This window comes from Callorhinus ursinus, unplaced genomic scaffold, assembly GCF_003265705.2.
Source record: "Callorhinus ursinus isolate GAN/ISIS: 27379988/994484 unplaced genomic scaffold, GSC_fseal_2.0 scaffold16, whole genome shotgun sequence".
In the NCBI taxonomy this organism is placed as follows: Eukaryota; Metazoa; Chordata; class Mammalia; order Carnivora; family Otariidae; genus Callorhinus; species Callorhinus ursinus.
In genome coordinates, this window is record NW_027397078.1 from 34228679 (window position 1) to 34252148 (window position 23470).

General features: G+C 39.5%; 1 long non-coding RNA gene and 1 pseudogene across 2 annotated transcripts; one reads left to right on the forward strand and one right to left on the reverse strand.

Moving 5' to 3' along the window:
* Positions 1–3718, reverse strand: LOC112812760 (uncharacterized). 2 transcript variants are annotated; one of them, XR_012381064.1, is made up of 4 exons: positions 2630–3718; positions 687–2520; positions 459–582; positions 1–190 (listed from the first exon to the last, which is right to left on the reverse strand). It is a non-coding gene; the product is annotated as an uncharacterized lncRNA (long non-coding RNA). The 2 variants fall into 2 exon arrangements; XR_012381063.1 differs by having other exon boundaries at positions 459–2520.
* Positions 3719–16954: 13236 nt separating this feature from the next.
* On the forward strand, positions 16955–18791 carry LOC112812637 (small ribosomal subunit protein uS13-like; annotated as a pseudogene).
* The last annotated feature ends 4679 nt before the right edge of the window (positions 18792–23470 follow it).

Sequence of the window (23470 nt, forward strand, 5' to 3'; positions counted from 1 at the left end):
TAGTCACTGAACATGAAAATTCTTTTAACAAATTATACAGCTAATCAAAAAAAGCATTCCATTTCTTTCATTTCCATAGACACCAATGTTGAAAGAGATGCTATCGTCTCTTCACTGGATATGTGCAGAATCCTATGGTCGTTAGTGTGGTTAGCAACACCATCATCTCTTCTCAGAATATCTAAAAAAGCTGAAGAGAAATAGTATGTTGTAGGTACGTGACATCTTACCTGGATACCTGCAAAATCTCATGGTAACTAACATGGTTAAGGACACACCACTCCTTGTCTAGACTAAAATATCCCAAGGCCACTAGCATGGTTAAGGGCCAGATCAACTCTTACCTAGATACGTGTAAAATTCAAACGTCGGCACTATAGATACAGAATCACCATCTGCCTGCATACCAGTAAAAGCCCCAGGGTCACTAACATATTCAGACAAATACCATCTCTTACCTGAATACCTAGAAAGGTGCAGGATCAAGATCATGGTAGGGATATGGCATCTCTTGCTTGGATAACTGCAAAATCCCATGGTCATTATCTTGATTAGGGACACCATCATCTCTTACCTGGACATCTACAAATTTCCAAGAAAAACACCTTAGTTAGAGACACCTTCAGAGCGTGACAGGATATCTGCAAAATTTCCCTGATCACTGCTTACAACTTACAAATACTCACAAAGAAATCATGGTCACTAGGTTGGCTTCAGAATACCAACACGGTCTACCTGGATATGTGCAAAATCTCATGAGCTCTAACTCTGGTACGAACACCATTATCTTGTACTTAGTGCAAACAAAATTTTGCCTTCGATACCACACGGAGGTTCTCAACAATCTCTTCACTGGAATCTACAAAAGCCAAAGAGAGAACGGTGTCTACCGGTAATTCCATAACCTGGACACCTGAAAATCTAATGAGCACTGCAGACTTAAAGGGAACCATAAAATCCATCCAGCTACTTGCAAAAATCCAGGGACAAGACCTTGAATAGAGACATTTTCTCCTCTTGAGTAGGTATCTGCAAAAATACAAATTAAGAGATGATGGCTCAACTAACAATAGCATTCATTTATTCATTCATTCAATCTTATTTTCTGACTAGCACAAGTTCAAGTTATTCGTTCATTCATATGGAATACATTTTTCTCATTTTATGCATTTTGAGCAAGATTTTTTTCACAGGCAGCTATTGGAAACCGAAAATATTGTTACACGACTTGAATAGGTCATTTTACCCTGGGATTGTTTTTGAATCCCCTTCTATATTTTTTAATTTTAATTCCAGTAAACATACAGTGTTATACTAGTTTCAGGTATACAATATGGCAATTCAACAATTCCATACATCACCCACTGCTCATCATGACCATAGTATTTAATTTGGGATTTCTCTGGTATATTTTCTCGAAGGCCTTCCATCATCTCTTGAGTGGACTCTATAAAAATTCATGGTAAAAACTGTGTTAGGAATACATGTATTGCCTGCAAAATCCCATCAAATTTATGAGGCCTATCAAATCTACCTGGAAACTTGCAGAAGTTCAAGGTCAACCCCCTAGTTAGAGACACGATACTGTCTTGACAAGATAACTGTAAGAAGTCATGGTCAATAAAGAGGCGACGGGCAAAATACTAACTTACCTGAATACTTATGTAATCTCTGACATTACTGATGTTATACAAACATTATATCTAAACTTTAAAATAATAAGGACTAACGCTTACTAGCATCGATTGACAATACCATTTCTTACCTGAATACCCGCAAAAAAACATAGCAACACAAGGTTAGGAATACCATCCATACTTACTCAGATACCTGAATATTAGATGGTCTATAGCATGGAAAAGGCTATCGTCATCACTTACCTGGATACAAACAAAATCCCTTTAATGATCATTATGAGGATTACCATGGTATCTTAACAGTAACCTGAAGAAAACATTTTGACAGATGTGTCATGACACACCTTTATAACCTGGACCCTGATAATAACCTTGTCACTAGCATCACTGCAGGACTCACTGAATCTTTTTTTCTTAAAGATTTTATTTATTTGTCAGAGAGAGAGAGTGAGCACAAGCAGGGGGAGTGGCAGAGGGAGAGGGAGAAGCAGGCTCCCCGCTGAGCAAGGAGCCCGATGCGGGACTCGATCCCAGGACCCCGGGATCATGACCTGAGCTGAAGACAGACGCTTAACCGACTGAGCCACCCAGGTGTCCCAGAACTCATTAAATCTACCTAGAATCTTAGGTAGGCCTACCTCACAGTTAGAGATGCCATTATCTCTTGAATGCTCACCTGCAAGCAAACGAACAAACACAAACACAAACAACAAAAAACCCAAACCACGGTACTACTGTAATTTGCACCTTCATAATAATTACATGGATATCTGCAAATTGCTCAACACTCACATGGTTAAACATAATTTTTTCTAAAATATAAAATAGTAGGATAACACGGTTTCTACAACCGGTAAAACATTACCATTTCTTACCTGAAAACCTACAAAAAAAAAAAAATCCCACGGTCAAACAAGAACGAACATCACTTATGTCAATATGTGAAGACTGGATGGTCTGTGATGTGATGAAGTTGCGTTATCATCGCTTACCTGGATACCAGAAATGTCTCCTGTTAATAACCATTAGGTTCACCATGACCTTGGGACATGAACCTGAAAAACACATTATGATATATATATAAAAGAACACAACTTGTTCTACCAGGACATCTGCAAATAATCTTTATGACTTTCATCATTGGAAAACATCAATTGTACCAGAATCCTTGTAGTATTCCAAAGTCAAGATCACAGTCAGGTGAGACAACATTTGAAAACTAACAGGACACCTGCAAAATTCCCATGGTCACTACTGTGGCAGGAAACATCATCCTAATTGCCTAGATATGATATTATTCAACACCCATAGGGACAAACAAAAATTTTCTCTGAAACATAGAAAATGAAAACTCATGCTTTCTATTTGGACAAGGGATCTATATAATTTCCTACCTGAATGCCCCTGAAGAAATCATGATAACAAGTGTTAGGGCCACCGTCATCACTTACCTAGCTATCTGGAGATCGGACAGCCTGTGCTGTGTGGTTTAGGCCCACATCCTCCCTTACCTGCATACCAGCAACGTCCTTGCCCCCGTTAATGACCCATGTTAGGCTCATTGTGATCTCTTGACAGGGGTCTGAAAAAAATGTTATGAAACACGTCTAAGAACACAACTTTTTCTACCAGGATACCTGCAAATAACCTTGGTCACTTCATCATTATGAGACATATCAACTCTGGATACTTACAGTACTACCTGCACACTTACAATACTCCCAGGTCAACACCAATGTCAAAAAATGATCATTTCGTGACTGGACACCTCTAAAAATCATATGGGTAGTACTGCGGTGGGGAAAAACATGATAAATACCTGTATACCTATGATCTCTTAACATGCATAGTGTTAAACATAAATTTTATCTAAAATGTAAAAAGTAAAAATTTATAGTCTCTAGAATTGGTAAGGATTCTTCTTACCTGAATCCCTGCAACAAAATCATCGTAACAAGAAGTGTCAGCACATGTTACCACTTACCTAAATATTTGTGGTTTCAGCCTAGCGCATCACTTACCTCAATACCAGCAACGCTGCCGCCCCCCCCCCCCCCGCCCGCCCCATTCATTGCTCTGGATAGGCTCGTGTGATCTCTCCGCAAGTCCTGGAAAATATATTGTGGCTTATGTGTTTGGTACATGTCTCATTCTACCTGTGCACCTGCCAACTCCCTTGTCACTTGTATCATGTGGGGACCCATAAACATTACCTGGACACTTCCAGAACTCTGAGCTTAAACCCTAGTAAGGTTTACCTTCCTCTCTTGAAGCCATACCTGTAAATACCCCACAGTAATAACGCAGTTAGAACGATATGATAAAGGACCTGGATATTTACCATTTGTCTGCCACTGAGTGAGAAACACACTTTATCGCCATAAAAGAAAACAATAAAAACTACTACTTGCTAGTATTATCAGGGTCCAATTAATAGAACTTATACTTGTCAAAAACAAGGGACGTAGGAGTCTGGAACAAGAACATCTATAATGAGTTAATATTACACCACGTATATACCTGCATACTATCCAAGACCTGAGAGGGATACCTGCAAAAATGTATGGTAACACAAGTGTTAGGGCCACCATCATCACTTACTTCTGTGTATGAAGATCATGTGACCTGTGCCATGGTGTAGGCCCACGTCATCACTTACTTCAGTATCTGATATGTGCACGTCACTAAATACCATTGATAGGCTCGCAGTGAGGTCTTCATGTGAACCTGAAAACTAATTGTGGAAAAGGTGTTTGGTCCGCGTCTCATTCTAGTGGGACACCAGCAAATTCCTCAGTCAACTGTAACATCTGGAGATTCATCAATGTTACCTGGGTAATTGCAAAACTCGGAGGTTATGCCCTAATGAGAGATACCTTCCTCTCTTGAAGGGATACCTGCAAAAATCCCATGGTCAATAATGTGGTGATGGACAATACGATAAATTACCTGGATCTCTGCCTATCCGCCACTCTGGGTGAATAAAATATACAACTTCTGAATAAGAATACAGTAAAATCTCATACTTACTAGTACTATTTGGGTCAATTTCTAAACGTCATACATGCCAAAAACATAGTTAACATAGAGTCTTGAAAGCCTCATTCACGTATGAAAAACAAGCAGCTCTCTAATAAGGTAATGCCACATAGTCTCATACCTGTATACTAGGAAAGGCCTTCACGGGACACTTGCAAAACAACTAGGTGACACTGTGTTAGGGAAACCATGCTCACTCACTCAGATATCTGAAGATCAGATGGTCTATATTGAGGTAGGACATACTTTATCACTTACTTGGTTACCAGTAAGGTCCTATTAATGACCACTGTCAGGTTCACCGTGATCTCATGACTGCTGGAACCTGAGGACATGACAGACAAGTGTGTTGAAGGACAAAACTTGTTTTATCTACAAAAATTTTTTAAAAACCCTGCAAATAATCTTGATCACTTCCATCACTGCAGGAACCACCAAGACTACTGGGATCCTGGCAGAGTTTAAAGGTAAACACCATTGTTACAGAAACCATCATCTCTGTCCTGACCACCTAGAGAAATCTCGTTGTAAATACCGTGGTGTGGAACAGATGAGTAAGTTACCAGGACACCTACCTATCCCTCAATCACTACTAAGGTTAAATATACAGTATATCTAAACTCTAAAATAATAAAGACTAATGCTTACTAGCATCTGTTGGGACAATATCATAACTGAGTAACAGCAAAAGAAAAAAAAACATGGTAACACAAATGTTAAGAACCCCATTGACTCTAAGATCGAAAGATCAGATGGTCTGTAGGGTGCTTAAGGTACACAGCATCACTCACCTGATACAAGCAATGTCCCTTTAACGATCATTAGGAGGTTCACCGTGATCTCTTGACAGGAACCTGGAAAACACATTGTGGCAAATATGTCTATAGTCACACCTTCTACACCTGGACCCTGAAAAAAACCTTGTTCACTGCCAGCACTGCAGAACCCATCAACTCTCCCCAGAACCTTGCAATACTCTAAGATCTGTGCCATTGTTAGAGACATCGTCATCTCTTGATTGCTCTCCTGAAAAATACCAAGGTTATCACTGTTACTCACAGCTCAGTCATAATTATGTGGATATCTGTAAATTGCTCAACAATTACATGGTCAAACATAATTTTCTCTAACATGTAAAACTGTAGGATAATATCGTTGCTAGAATTTATAACGTTTCTATAGTTTCTTACCTGACTACCTGCAAAAAAGTCATGATAACAAGAAATGTGAGGAACATTATCACCTACATAAATATCTGAATGTTAGTCGGGCTGTGCTGTAGGCCCACAGCATCACCTACCTCCATACAACAATGTCTGATGTTAACTACCATTGATAGGTTTACTGTAATGTATTGACACGAATCTGAAAAACATACTGTAGTAAATGTCTCATTTTACCTCCACACCTTCAAATTCCCTTGGTCACTTGTATCATTTTGGGATCCATCCATAGTACCTGGATACTTGCTTGCAGAACGCCAAGGTCAAACCCTAAGAAGAGACACCTTCCTCTCTTGAAGGGTACCTGCAATAACCCCTTCGTCAATAACACTGTGAAGGACAATATAGGAAGTTACAGGACTACCTACATACCCATTTTTCATTAGTATCAAATACGCATTATCTAAAGAAAAATAGACAAATCTCAATCTTACTAGTATTACTAGGGACAAATTAATTTCTTAACTATATAATGACAAAAGCTAGGTAAACGTAAGAGTCTCAAAAACATTCCACAAACACACACTCTTACTAGTATTACTAGGGACAAATTAATTTCTTAACTATATAATGACAAAAACTAGGTACACGTAAGAGTCTCAAAAACATTCATCAACTCAAAAAACAACCGAGATTGAGAATGTCTCTACCGAGTGACTGTCACACCAACTCCTACCTGTACACTAGCATCCTGTTAAGGATGCCTGCAAAAACACATGGCAACCCCGTGTTGAGAGAGCCCATCCTCACTTACCTACGTATGTGAAGATCAAATGATCTGTACCAGGGTAAGACCCACTTTATCACATACCTGCTTACCCTCGAGGTCCAGCTCACAACTGTGGTTAGATTCACTATGACATCGTGGTTTCCGTACACTTCCAAAAACAAGTGTTTCGGGGCCGAATGACACAGTTTGTTTTACTTGTAAGAATCAAAAGCGAAACAAAAAAAGATACTAGCAAATCATTTTATAGTCTCATCATTAAGGGAACCACCAACACTACCTGAATCTTTCAAAGCTTCAACGTCAACATCAGTGTTAGAGACATACCATCTCCAAGCACCTGTAGAAATCTCCTGGTCAGTACCGTGGTGCGGAACAGGAGGGTGACTTAGTGGCATGCCTTCATACCCTTCTCTCATCACTCAGGTTAAGCACACATGATACACAAACTCTAAAAAACCTTAGGGCTACACTTGGGACAGTATCATTTCTTCACTGAATACCTGCATAAAAACAAACAGAAAAGCTAGGAACACTGTCCATCCTTCCCTACCTATCTGAGGATCAGATTGTGTTTAGGGTGCTAAAGGCCCACGTCATTACTTACCTAGACACAAGCAAAGTCTTGTTACTGATTATTAGGATATTTACCATGGATTTTGATAAGAACTTGACAAACACATTGTAAAAAAAGGTCTCTATAGATACACCTTTGCTGCTAGGAGATGGCAAGCAGCCTTGTTCACTACCATCACTACAGGGCACACCCAGCATCTAACTCTACCTGGATTCCTGCAGTACTCCAATGTCTAGGCCATTGCCAGAAACACCATCATCTCTTCCCTGCTCACCTGCAAAGAGACCCTGGTTACTACTGTGCTGCACAGTTCCATCACCATTACGTGGATACCCACAAGTTGCTCAGTATTCACATGGTTAAAAAGAAATTTTCTCAAAGATACAAAACAGTAAGATAACATGACTGCTAGAGTTGACAAAAACACTATCGTTACTTATCTGAAAACCTGAAATAAATCACATAGTAAAACAGGTTTAGCCCATCATTATCACTTAACTAGGTATGTGAATGTCGGTCTCATGCGGTGAAGGTATACAAATCACTTATCTGGACACCAGAAGAGTCCCCCGTTAACCATTAATTTCATCTTGATCTCTTGATAGAATCTGAAAAACACATGATATATGTGTAAAAAAATAGAACTTGTAGCATGACACCTCAAATTAATTACCTTGGACACTTCCTTCATTATGAGAACATCAACTCCATCTGAATATATGCAGTACTCCAAGGTCAAGACCATTAGCAAATATGACATTTTGTTATGAAACACCTGCAAAATTGCCATGGTTACTGCTAGGGTTAGGAACATTATGATAATTACGTGAATATGGCAATCTCTCATTACTCACCAGGATAAAATAACATTTTCTCTAAAATATAAAAAGAAAAAAACACATGGTTTCTAGAATTGGTAAGGACTATCATTTCCTACCTGAATACCTGCAAAGAAAAATGGTTACAACTGTTAGGGAAACCATCACCTAGCCAGCTATACGGAGAGCGGAAGGCCTGGGCTAGGCCCATATCATCACTTACCTGCACACTAGGAACATCCCCACTGATGAGCAGCATTAGGTTCATCACGATTTCTTAACTGGAAAGACATTGTGAATGTGTGTTAAGGGACATAACTTTTTCCTATCAGGAAACCTACAAATAACATTGTTTAGTTCATCATTATGAGACACATCAACTTTACTGGATACTTACACTAATCTAAAGTTAATACAGATAAAACTGTCATGCGATGATTGGTCACCTGTAAATATCCGATGGATACTACTATCACAGGGAATGTCATGATAAATGCCTGCATACATGCAGTCCCTCAACACTCATAGGGTTAAAAATGAACATTTCCAGAAATATAGAAAGTGGAGAAACATGGTCTCTGGAATTGGTGAGGACTCTAGCATTTCTTACCTCATACCTTCAAAAACAATTCATGGTAACAAGAAGTGAAAGGACACTCCTCACTTACCTAGGTAGATGAAAGCCAGATGGTATGTGCTGTGGTTTTGACCCACAGGATCACTCACCTCCATACCAGCAATGTCCCACATTAACTATCACTGATGAACTCACTGTGAGGCCTTGACATTAACCTGAAAAAACACATTGTGGAAAATGTTTTTAGTACAGGAATGACTCTACCTCCACACTTGCAAATTCCCTTGGTCATTTGTATCATTTCGGGACCCACGGACACTCCCTGGATACCTAACTTGCAGAACTCCAAGGTCAAACCCTGGGAAGAGATATCTACTTCTCTTGAAGGGATACCTGAAAAAATTCCCAAGGTCAAGAACATGATGATGGTATAGGATAAATTATTTGGATTATATATTATCATCTCTAAGTAAGAATATGAAAAATTTAATTTTATTAGTATTGTTAGGGTCAAATTAATGTCTTCACTGCATACATGCCAAAACAAGATAAATATAAGTCTTTTTTTAAAAAATGTTATTATGTTATGTTAATCACCATACATTACATCATTAGTTTTTGCTGTAGTGTTCCATGATTCATTGTTTTCATATAACACCCAGTGCAAATGTCTCTAGTAAGTTAATGTCACATTACCTCATACGTGTATACTAGCAAAGAGCTGACCAAGATACGTGCAAATAGGGTAACACAAGTATTAGAGACATCATCCTCACCTACCTTCATACTGAAGATCTGGTGGTTTGCAATGTGACAAGATTCACTTTATCATGTCCCTGGTCAAGAGCAAGGTTCTGTTAACATTGTTAAGTTGACTGTGTTTTCTTGAAACTGAAGAAACACACAGGATAAATATGTTTAAGGACACGACTTGTTCCATCAGAACACCTGCTAATGATCCTTTTCACTTCCAATATTATGGAGCATATCGACTCTACCCTGATACTCGCATTAATTCAGGTCAACACCTTGGTCAGAAGAAAGCCATCATGTCTTAACTGGACTCCTGCAAAACACTGTGGTTACTACTGGGGTGGGAACTTGACAATTATGGATACAGTCAACTCTCAACACTCACAGGGTTAAACATGTTACCTCTAAAATGTAAAAAGGGTCAGGGCACAGTTGGTTAAGCATCGGACTCTTGGTTTCAGCTCAGGTCGTGATCTCTGGATCGTGGGATCGAGGCCCTGCCTGAGACGCTCCCTCTGCCCCTCCTGCATCCACACGTGCACGCTCTCTCCCTCTCTCTCAAATAAATAAATCTGAAAAAAAAGTAAAAAGTGTAAAGTCATGGTCACTAGATCTGGTAAGGACTATCATTTCGTACCTGAATACCTGCAACAAAATCATAGTAACAAGAGGTGTTAGGGACACAATCCCTTACCTACATACAGGATCAGATGGTCTGTGCTGTGGTTCAGGCCCACATCATCACTTACCTTAATACATCCGCTACATGCCTCATTTACCGTGACTGATATGCTCCCCGTGATGTCTTAACATGAACCTGAAAACACAGCGTAGAAAACTTGTTCCATACACATTTTATTCTACCTGGATAACTGCAAGTTCTCTTGGTCAGTGTATTATTTGGGGACCCCCTTCAACATTACAGGGCAATATGTAGAACTCAAAAGGTTAAATTCCAGTTAGGTTTACCTTCATCTCCTGAGGGGATACCTGCAAAGATCCCACAGTCATTATCACAAGTATGGAATATATGATAAATTACCTGGATATCTGACCATAGGTCCATTGGCATGAGTGTAAAAACACACGTTATCTCTGAACAAGGAGACAGTAAAATCTCAGGCTAGTGTTGTTAGGGACAAATTGATTTCTGAAGTGTCTATATGCTAAAAAGATTAACATAAAGGTCTAGGAAACATTAGTTACCTATATATTTGAAGATAAGAAATCTCTAATGATTTATTGTCATATCATTTCATATTTTTATACTAGCAAAGAACTTAATGGGATACCAGCAAAAAGCACAGTAACACTGTGTTAGGGACACCATCCTCACTCGCCTAAATATCCAAAGATCAGACGGATCCATATCTTGGTAGAACCAATCTATCACATACCTGGTTACTAGCGAGGCCCTGTCAAGGACCATCGTTTTCTTCACTGTGATGTCATAATGGTTGGAACCTTAAAAAACACAACAACAAGTGTGTTGAAGGACACAACTTACTTTACCTGGGAAAAAAAGGTACCAACAAATAATCTTGGTTACTGCCATTATTAGGGAAACCATCCTCATACCTGGATATTGGCAGAACTTCAAGATTAACCCCATTATCAGAGACATCAACCTTCTTGAGTATCTGTAGGAATCTCACAGACAACATTGTGGTGTGGAACAGTAGGGTAACTTACCTAGACACCTGTATCTGCCTCCATCACTATGAAGTTTAAACACCCATTGAATAGAAACTCTACAGTACTAGGGGCTAATGCTTACTACTAATACTGGTTGGGACAATATCATTTCTTAATTGAACACGTGCAGAAAAACATGCTATCACAAATGTTAGGACCATCCACACTAATCTAAATATCTGAAGATCAAATTGTTTGTATGGTGCTTTAGGCTCATATCATCGCTTACCTGGATGCAAGCAAAATTCTGTTAATGGTCATTATGAGGTTTACCATGATTTCTTGACAGGAACCTGAAAATCACATTATGACAAAGGTGATTACGGACACGCTTTTCCTATCAGGACCCTGCAAATAACCTTGTTCAGTTTCATAATTGCAGGACTCATCAACTCTACCTGGATTCTTGCAGTACTCCACTGTCTACACCACTGTTAGAAACACCACCATCTCTTGAATGGTTATCAGCAAAAATATCATGGTTACTAGTGTGATGCACAATTCCATGATCATCACATGGATACCCACAGACTGATCAACACTCACATGGTTAAACATAAGTTTTCTCTAAAATAGGTAACAGTAGGACAACATGATTGTTAGAATTGGTAAAACATTATCATTTCTTAGGGACACCTTAAAAGAATCACATGGTAAAAAAAAGCTAAGGCAATCAACACCTTACCCATTACTTATACACACACACACACACACACACACACACACACACACACACACACAGATCAGAGGGTCTGATGTGATAAAGATACACATCACCACTTACCTGGATACAAAAAATGTCCCTGATTAATGACCACTGTTCAGTGCTTCATGATCCCGAAGGAACCTGAAAAAAATAACATGATGATATATGTGTAAAGGTTACTTGCTGTAACCAGAACACCTGCAAATAACTTTTGTCACTTTCACTATTATGAGAACATCAACTCTACCTGAATGCTTGCAGTACTCCAAGATCAAGACCACTGTTGTTAGGTAAGACAATATTTCTTTAGAGGACACCGGCAAAATTTCCATGGTCACTACTATGGTTGGGAACATCATGATAAATATCTGGATATGGCACTCCCTCAACACTCACAGGGTTAAACAAACACCTTTTCTAAAACACAAAAAAGTAAAAACTCAACGTTTTTAGATTAGTAAGGACTATCAATTCCTACCTGAATGCTTGCCAAGAAATCATGGTAACAACTCTGGTTGGAGACAGCATCATCGCTCACCTAGCTATCTAGAGATTAGATGGCCTATGCTGTGGTTTAGGCCCACATCCTCCCTTCTGGGCATACCAGCAACATCCCTGCCCCCATTAATGACTGATGCTAAGTTTATCATGAGGTCTTGAAAGGAATCTGGAAAACACATCATGAAATTTGTGTTAATGGAAACAACTTTTTCTACCATGACACCCACAAATAACATTGTTCACGTCATCATTATGGAACAAAGCAACTCTAGCTGGGTACCTGTCATTCAAAGTTAGAACCAATGTCAGAAAACCATCAGTGTTTGGACACTTCTAAATATCACACAGACAGTACTATGAAGAGGAATATAAGATAAATACTTAACATATACATAATCCTTCAACACTCATAATGTTCAAAATAAACTTTCCTGGAATATAAAAGTGAAAACTCATGTTTTCTAGAGTTGGGAAAACCATCATTTCTTTCCTGAATACTTGCAAAACATCATGGTAACAAGAAGTGTGAGGACACATAATCACTTACCCACGCATATGAAAATCTGATGGTCTGTGCCAGGGCTCGGACCCACATCGTCACTTACCTCATACCACCAGCGTCTCCCATGAACTACCATTGAGAGACTTGCCACGACGTCCTGAAATGAATCTAAAAAACACATTGTGGAAAATTTTTTCTGTTTGTCTCATTTAACCCATACACCTGCAAATTCCTTGGGTCACTTGTATTGTTTTGGGATCCATCAACACTACCTGGGTACTTGCAGAACTCCAAGCTTAAAGCCGGGAAGAGACTGGTTCCTCTTTGAAGGGATACCTACGAAAAAGCCATGGTCAATAATGCTGTGACGTTCAAAAGGATACATTACCTGAATACCTGCATATCCTTCCAGCACCACGAGTTTGAAAAACACAGTAGCTCCAAACAAGGATACAACTCTCGTTCTTACTAGTATTAGAGGAACACATTAATTTCTAACAGAATACATGCCCATTACAAAGTGAATATTATAATTTAAACATATTAATGCATAGATATCTAAAAATAAGAATGTCTCTAGTAAGTTAATGTCACATAATTATATACCTGTGTACTAGGAGAGATCTTAAGAGGATACCTGCAAATAAACACGGTAACACAAGTGTTAGGGACACCATCCTCACTTACCTAGATGTTGAAGATTAGATCAGTCTTCATTGTAGTGAGACCCACATTAGCTCTTACCTGGTTACCCGTAGGGGTCCGTTAACAACCACTGTGAGGTTCACTATGTTCCCCTGACGAGAACCTGAAAAAGCACCAGCAATAATGTGTTTGAAATGTAAATTATTCTACGGGGACACCTAAACACAACGTTTTCACTCCCATTACCATGGAACACATCAACTCTATCTAGGAACTTCCATTACTCAGGTCAACGCCATTGTCAGGAAAGACCATCATTACTTGACCGGACATCTGCCAAATTCTGTGGGTACTACTGGGGTGTGAACTCCATGACAATCACCTGTCTGAGTGCAATCCCTTAACGCTAACAAGGTTATACATTTTCTCTAAACATAAAAGTGAAAATTCATTGTTTTTATTACTGGTAGGGGCTATATCATCTCTTACCTCAACACCCGCAAAAATATAATGAAATTGTATCATCACTTACCTCGCTATGCGGAGATGATCCTCTCTGCATATTGGCATAATGCTCCTTGCTAATGCCCACTGCTGGGTTCATCATGATGTCTTCACAGGAAGCTAAAAAACACACTGTGGCAAATGTGTCTGGTACAATTTCATTCCAACAGACAGCTGCAAATTCCCCTGGTCCTTTGTATTACCTCAGGACCCATCAACAATGCCTGAATACTTGCAAAACTCTGAGGTCAGCCCCGAGTAAGAGCAATCTTCCTCTCTTAAAGGAATGCCTGCAGAAATCCCATGGTTAGTAACACAGTGATGGGCGATACGATAAAGACCTGGATATCTGGAAGTCCCTCCATCAGTCCAAAACCCTCTATCTCTCAACAGTCATAAATTCTCAGGCATACTAACTAATTGTTATGGACAACTTAATTTCTTAACTGCATACATGCCTAACACCAGGTTACTTATTAGAGCCTGAACAATATCCCCTTCATCACACAGATTTCTGAATATAATGTCTCCCGGAGTTAATGTCACATCATCTCATACCTGATTACTAGCAAAACCTTAACAGTTTATCTGAAAAAAGATGGTAACACAAATGTTAGAGACATCATTCTCACTTGCCTTGATAATCTGAAGATTAGATGCTCTTAACCGTAGTAAAACTCTCTTTAGCACTTACCTGGTTCCTAAGAAGATTTTGTTAATGACCACTGTTCTGTTTGGAGTGATTGCTAGACAAGAATCTAAAATAAAGAGGTGCAGCAAATGTGTATAAGGCAACAACTCGTCCTGCCAGGGCACCTGTAGGTACTTTTGGTCCATTCCCTCACTGTGGGAACCATCAACATCACCTGGATCGTGGCAGAACTTCAAGGTCAACACAGATAACGAGAGACATCAGCACCTCTTGACCGACCACCTGGAAAAATCTTACGGTCGATACTGTGGTGTGGAACCTGCATAGATGACTTACCTGCATAGATCTCAGTCTATGTTAGACACACATTATATATAAACTCTGGGCTTTTTTTTTTTTAATTAATCTTTTTTTTAAGGAAGCTCTAGGCCCAACGTGGGGCTTGAACTCACAACCCGAGATCGAGAGTCGTGTGCTCCACCGACTGAGCCTTAATCCTGTAAGAGCTAATGCTGACTAGCATTGTTTGAGATACTATTTTTACCTGGATACCTGCTGAGAAAAACCCAAAACAAAACCATGGTTACAAAATGGTAGTGATGCTATCAACACTTACCTAGAAATCTCCAGATCAGAAGGTCTGTGGGGATGCTTGAGGCATATCATCACTTACGGCAATCAGCAATGTTGCTGATAAAAATCATTATGAAGTTCACCACAATCTCTTGACAGGAACCTGAAAACCACACCGTGACAAGTGTGTCTATGGACACTTACTTCCCACCAGGACACCTCCAAATAACCTCATCTCTGCCTGGATACCTGCGGGACTCCAAGGTCTGCACCACTGTTGAAAACACCGTCACCTCCTAACTGCTGTTAAGTAACACACAGTTGCTACTGTGACACGGAAGTCCGTAATCATGATGTGGATACCCATAAATCACTCAAAACTCCCAGGGTTAAACAAATTTTCTCTGAAATAAAGAAAGGTACATGGTTACTGGTATTGATAAGGATACTATCGTTTCTAAACCTAAATACCTAAACAAACAGACAGCAAGTGAGAAAAATATGGCGACCAGAAGTTTAGGCAAGCTAATATTACTTACTTAGATGTGTAAGAAAGTTAAGATGGCCTGTGCTGTGGGTTTAGGCCCACTTCGTCACTGACCTTGACACCAGCTATGTCCCATGTTATCTACCAATAATGGGCTTATCACAATGTTCTGACATGAACCTGAAAACCACATTGTGGAGAATAAATCCTTCTACTACACCTGCAATTTCTCTTGGTTGCTTGTGGAACTCGCAGGTGAAAGCTGAGGACACACCTTCCTCTCTTGATGGATACCCGCAAAAATTCCGTGGTCAATAATGCCGTGATAGACTGTGCAACACAATACCCGGATCTCTCTGTCACTCCAAGTGTTAAGTACACAGTATCTCTAAACAAGAGTACAGAAAATCACATTCTTACTAGTGTTATTAGGGACACATTAATTTCTTAACAGAACACGTGGCAAAAATAACATAAATATAAGAGTCTCAAACATTAATTACACAGATACCTGGAAATAAGAAATGTCTCTAATAAGATAATGTCGTATCATCTCATACCTGTATACTAACGAACACCTTCACAGGATACCTGCAGATGAACATGGTAACACCAGTGTTGGTGACACCACCGTCACCTACCTTCATACTGAAGATCAGATTGTCTGGATTGTGGCAGAACCCACTTTATCACTTACCAGGTTAAGAGCAAGTTTCCATTAACGAATATTTTTAGGTTCACTGGGTTTTCTTGACAAGCACCTGCAGGAATAGATAGGACAAATGTGTTTAAATACGCAACTTGTTCTGCCAGAGCACCTGCTAATAGTCCTTTTCACTTCTATTATTATGGAACACATCAACTCTACTTTGATACTTGCATTAATTCAGATCAACGCCTTTGTCAGAAGAGACCATCATGTTTTAACTGGACTCCCGCAAAACTACCGTGGTTACTACTGGCATGGGAACTCCTTGACAATTATAGATACAATCAAGGGTTAAACATAAGTTATCTCTAGATTATAGATACAATCACAGAGTTAAGCATAAGTTATCTCTAAGATGTAAAAAGTGTAAAGTCCTGGTCACAAGATTTGGTAAGGACTCTATCATTTCTTACCTGAATACCAGCAACAAAATCATAGTAACAAGAAATGTCAGGAACACAATCACTTACCTACATAGTAGAATCAGAAAGAGTGTGCTGTGGTTTAGGCCCATATCAGCACTTACCTTGATACCTCTACATGCCTCATTAAATATGATAGGGGAGCCTATTAATCAGGAGGTCTTCACGTAAACCTGAAAAACACAATGTGGAAAATGTGTTCCGTACATGTCTTGTTCTACCAGGTCTACTGCAGTTTCCGTTGGTCAAGGGCATCCTTTTGAGACTCATCACCACCATCTGGATACTTGCAGCAGTCCAAGACTAAACGCTGGTAGGAGATATCTTCTTCTCTTAAAGAGATACCTGTAAAAATTCCATGTTTCATATTGTGAAGATGGACAATATGATAGAATGTCTGGATACCTGCTTATCCTTTTATCAGTAGGAGTGTATGAAACACAATCTCTAAACAAGAATACTGTAAAATGTTGTGCTTACTCGTATTGTGAGGGACAAATTAATCTTACTGCCTACAAGCCAGAAATATGGGTAATATAAGACTATTCAAAACATCATTAATTACATACATACCTGAAAATACGAAGGTCTAGTGCGTTAATGTGACATCATCTCATACCTGTACAACAACAAAGACTTCAGCAGAAAAAAATTCTCCTGCAGAAGAAACATGCTAACACTGTGTTCGGGACACCATCCTCACTTACTGAGACACCTGAAGAACAGGTGATCTCAACTATGGTGTAACATCCCCAATATCACATACCAGGTTACGAGCAGGGTCCCATTAATGAGCATTTCTTGGTTCACTGTAACAGGACTAACCACCACAATCTGAAAAAACACAATTAACAAGTATGTTTAAGACAAAAGTTGTCTTGCTCTTCCACAGGGGGCCTACACACTGCTGCTGGGGCCGCCGTCACGTCTTTAGGGATCCCTGAGAAGTTCCGGCACATTTTCCAAGTAGTCAACACCAATATCGATGGGCAGCAGAAAAGAGCCTTTGCCATCACTGCAGTTCAGGGTGTGGGGGGAAGATATGCTCACGTGGTGTTACAGACACCGATTTCACCAAGAGGGCATGAGAGCTCCCTGAGGGTGAGGTGGAATGTGTGATCACCATTACACATGCAGAATCCATGCCAGTGTAAGATCCCAAACTGGTTTTTGCACAGACAAAAGGACATGAAGAATGGAAAATATAGCCAGGTCCTGGCCAATGGTCTGGACAGTGAACTTCGTGAAGACCTGGAGTGACTGAAGAAGATTTGGGCCCACAGAGGGCTGTGCCACTTCTGGGGAATTCGCGTCCAAGGCCACCACACCAAGACCACAGGCCGCCACAGCCATAACTGTGGGGGTGTCCAAGAAGAAATAAATCTGTAGGCTTTGTCTATTAATAGTTTATACGCCCATAAAAAAGACAAAAGTTGTTTTACCTGGGGAAAAGAAAAGAATATAATTAACACTGGCTATTTCCATCATTAGAAAACCCATCAACACTACTTGGATCTTGGCAGAACTAAAACTTCAAGGTCAACACCACTGTTAGAGAAACCATCATCTCCTGAGTACCTGTAAAAAAATTCCTGCTCAGTACTGCGGGGTGGAACAGTAGGATAACTTACCTGGACACCTGCATATCCCTCTGTCACCAGTGGGGTTAAACACACATTATATCTAAACTTTAAATAATTATTAGCACGGTTACTAGCATTTGTTGGGACTGGATCAATTCTTACCTGAATACCTGTGAAAACAAAAACATAGTCACAAAAAGGTTGGGAAATCCATCCACACTTACCCACATATCAGAGGGTTAGATTGTTTCTAGGGTGTTTGAGGCCTACATCATCACTTACCTGGATAAAAGCAAAATCCTATTATTGATCATTATGAAGTTCACCATGCTTTCTTGACAAGTAAAAACACACTGTGACAAATGGGTCTACAGAATACCCTTTCTACCAGGTCATGGAAATAATCTTGTGCACTTACACATCATTGTAGGACCCATCAACTCTACCTGGGATCTTGCAGTACTCCAGGTCTATGCCATTGCCATCATGTTTTGATTGCTCACCTACAAAAATACCATGGTAACTTGTGTGACCCACAACTGTTTATTCCATGAATTGCTAAATATTCACATGGTTATGTGTAAATTTCCTCTAAAATATAAAAAAGTAGGATAACAGGTTTGCTAGAATTGGTAAAAAACACTATCATTTCTGCCTGAATGCCTTAAAAAAAACCTACATGGTAAAACAAGTTCAAGCAGTCAACAAATTTTAATGGAAGTAGACTCATGAAGGTCAGAGGGTCTGATGTAGTGAAAGTACACCTCATCAGATACCTGAATACCAGAAATGTCTCCCCCTTAACGACCATCATCCGATTCATTGAAGTCTTTTGACAGGACCCTGAAAAACACATGATATATGTGTAAAGGGACACAACTTGTTCTACCAGGACACCTGTAAATAACCTTGGTCACTTTATCATTATGAGACATATCAACTCTAGCTGAACACTTGTAGTACTCCAAGGTCAAAATCATCACCAGATAGGACAAAATTGTTGGTTACTGCTGTGGTTGAGGACATAATATTAATTACCTCGGTATCGCAATCCCTCATCACTCACAAGGTTAAGCAAAAATCTTTTCTAAAATATAAAAAGTAAAAATTCATGGTTTCTAGAATTAGTAAGGACTATCAATTCCTACCTGAATACCTGCAAAGAAATCATGGTAACAACTCTTAGAGACACCATCAACACTTACCTAGATATCTGGAGATCAAATGGCCTATGCTGTGGTTCAGGCCCACAACCTTGCTTACCTGGAAACATACCAGCAATGTCTGCCAGTAACATCAATGCTAGGTGCACAGCGATGTCTTTTTCAGGTTGCTGTCCAGACATGATGAGATCTGTGTTAAAGAAAACAACTTTTTTTCTAGCAAGATATCTGCAGATAACCTGGTCGCTCCATCATTATGGGACACACCAACTCTACCTGGGTATTTTCAGTAATCAAAGATCATCAACACTGATGTCAGATAAAAACAGCCTTACTTCACTGGACACCTACAGAAAACCCATGGGTAGTACTGTGGGGGAAGACACCATGATAAATAGCTGGATAGGTATTATCCTTCAACACTCACAAGGCCCAATAAACTTTTTCTAATATAAAAAGTGAATGTATCTAATGAGTTAATATCACATCATCTCATATCTGTAAACTAGCAATGAACTTAACAGGAAACTTACAAAAAAGTGTGGTACACTGTTAGAGACACCATCCTCACTCACCTAGATAGCTGAAGATCAGATTTCTGAGCTGAGATAAGACCCACTTTATCACGTGCCTGGTTACCAGCAAGCTCCCCCTGACAGCCACTGTCTGCTTCACTGTGATGTCATGACTGCACAGAACCTTGAGAAACACGCTCAGCAAGTGTGTTGTTGCAGGATACAACTTGTCTACCCGCAGAAAGAAACAGTACATTTGCAAATAATCTTGGTCACTTCCATCATTACGGGCAGCATAACACCACATAGATTTTGGCAGAACTTTAAGGTCAACACCACTGTTAGACATACTAACTTGTCTTCTATGAGTACTTGTAGAAATCTCATGGTCAATAATAAATGTGCAACAACAGTTGAAGTTACCTGGACTTGCATATCCCTTTATCAGTACTAACGTTAAATACACATTGTATCTAAATTTAAAAAATATATAAAAAGGGCATATACTTACTAGCATTAGTGGGGACCGTATCATTTCCTAACTGGATACCTGCATGGAAACATGATAACTGAACAGTAAGGAACACCACCTACATTTACCTAAATATTTGAAAATCAATTTGTAGAGCGCTGAAAGCCCATATCATCACTTACCTGAATACAAGCAAAGTCCCATCAATGATCATTTTGAAATTTACCATGACCTCTTGATGGTAATTCAAACAACGCTCTGTGAAAAATGTGTCGATGGACCCTCCTTTGCTACTAGAGGGACACTGCAAATAATCCTGTTCATTGCCATCACTGCAGGACCCATCAGATATTTCTGGATTGTTGCAATACTTCAAGGTCCATGCCAAAGATAGATACACCATCATCTCTTTCCTGCTCACCTGCGAAAACACCAACTTACTACCATAACACACCACTCCACGATTATGGGTATTCACGGCATAATTCACCTAATACTCACATGATTAAACATATATTTTCTCTGAAATAGAAACAATAGCATGCTTACTACAACTGGTAAAATGCTATCATTTCTTACCTAATTATTTGGTGCATATCTTATTCTACCTCTATACCTGCAAATTCCCTTGGTCACTGTATCATTTCAGGAACCATCAGCATTACCTAGGTACTTACAGAACTCCATGGTGCATATCTTATTCTACCTCTATACCCGCAAATTCCCTTGGTCACTGTATCATTTCAGGAACCATCAGCATTACCTAGGTACTTACAGAACTTCAAGGTCAATCCTTGAAGAGACACCTTCCTCTCTTCAAGGTATACCTGCAGTAATTCCATAGTCAATGAAGTAGTGAAGGACAATATGATAAATTACCTGGATATCTGCAAATCCATCTATCACTACTATGTCAACTACACATTACCTTCAAACAAGAATACAAAAAAAAAAAATCTTATTCCTATCAGTATCATAAAGGACAAATTAAACTCTTAACTAAATACATGCCCAAAACAAAGTAAACTTAAGAGACTTGAAATCATCAATTTGTAGATATCTGAATATAGAAAGGTCTTTAGGGGCACCCAGCTGGCTCAGTCGGTGGAGCATGTGATTCTTGATCTTGGGGTTGTAAGTTCACACCCCATGTTGGGTGCAGAGATTACTTAAAAATTAAATCTTAAAATAAATAAATAAATAAAGGTCCAGGGCACCTGGGTGGCTCGGTCGGTTAAGCGTCTGACTCTTGATTTCAGCTCAGGTCATGATCTTGGGGTTGTGGGACTGAGCCCTACGTTGGGTTCCTCACCCGGCGGGCCCTGTGCTTGAGATTCTCCCTCTCCCTCTGCCCCCCCCCAAACTCACACATACTTTCTCTCTGTCTAAAATAAATAAATAAATCTAAAAAAATAAGAGGTCTTTAATCAGTTAATATCACATCTCATACCTGCATACTAGTGAAGATCTTAACCTGATACCTACAAAAATTAAGAAAAAATACACATTAACACAAATGTTAAGGACATCATCCTCACTTCCCTAGATACTCACGTTCCGATGGTCTTTATTGTAGTAGGATTCACTTTAATACTCACCTGGTTCCTAGCAAGGTTGTGTTAAAAACCATTTTAAGTTCACCCTGTTTTCTTAACAGGAACCTGAAGAAACACATACAAATGAGTTTAAGATACAATTTGTTCTAAGACACCTGCACCTATCCTTGTTCACTTCCATTATTATGGAACACATCAACTCCACCCGTATATTTGCACCTGTTCGAGGTCCACAGTGCTGTCAGCAGACACCAACATTACTTGACTGGATACCTGGAAAAACCCTATGGTTACCGCTGTGGTGACACTCCACCACAACTGCCGAGATAGGATCGACTCCTCAATACTTACAGGATTAAACATAGATTTTCTCTAAAATGTGGAAAGGATAAACTCATGGTTATTAGAATTGGTAAGGACGCTATCATTTCTTACCTGAATACCTGCCAAAAAATCATGGTAACAAGAAGTGTTAAGACACCATCATCACTTACCTAAGCGTGTGAAGATCAATGTTCTGTGTTTGTGGGTTAGTCCCACTATTACTTACCTCATTTCCTGCTATGTGCCTCCTTCACTACCACGGACAGGCTCACAGACACGGTCTTAACAGGAACCTGAAAAACATGCTGTGGAAAGTGTTCAGTACACATCCTTTTCTACCTGGAGACCCACAGAATTCCCTTGGTCAGCTCTATCATTTTGTAACTCATCAAGGTCACCTGAATAACTGTAGAACTCTGAGGTTAAACCCTCATATGAGATACCTTCCTTTCTTGATGGGATATCCACAAAAATTCTATGTTGCTTGCCTATCTGTCACCATTAGGAGTATAAAAAAACACATTATCTCTAAACAAGAAGCTAGTTAATAGTCATGCTTACTAGTATTGTTCAGGACAAACCAAGTTCTTAAATGTAAACATGCCCCAAAACAAGGTTATTAGAAGACTCTTGGGAACATTATTAATTACCTAGATGTCTGAAAATAACAAAAAGTCTCTAATGAGTGTATGTCCTATCACATCATACCTCTATTAGCAAAGACCTTAATAGGATACCTGCAAAAAACATAACACATGTGTTGAGGACACCATCCTTATCTAGATACTGAAGATCAGACAGTGTGCATTGTAGTAAGACCCACTTTGTCACTTACCTGGTTACTAGCAATCTCAAATAATGACCATTGCTAGATTCACTGTGATTTCTTGACTGGAACCTGAAAACCATGTGTAATGATTATGTTTAAGAACACAACTTGTGGGGCGCCTGGGGTGGCTCAGTCGGTTGGGCATCTGACTCTCCATTTCACTCAGGTCATGATCTCAGCGTCATGGGATCGGGCCCCGCATCAGGCTCCACGCTGAGTGTGGAGGCTGCTTGAGATTCTCTCTTTCCCTGTGCCCCTCCACCCCTTCTCTTTCTCTCAAA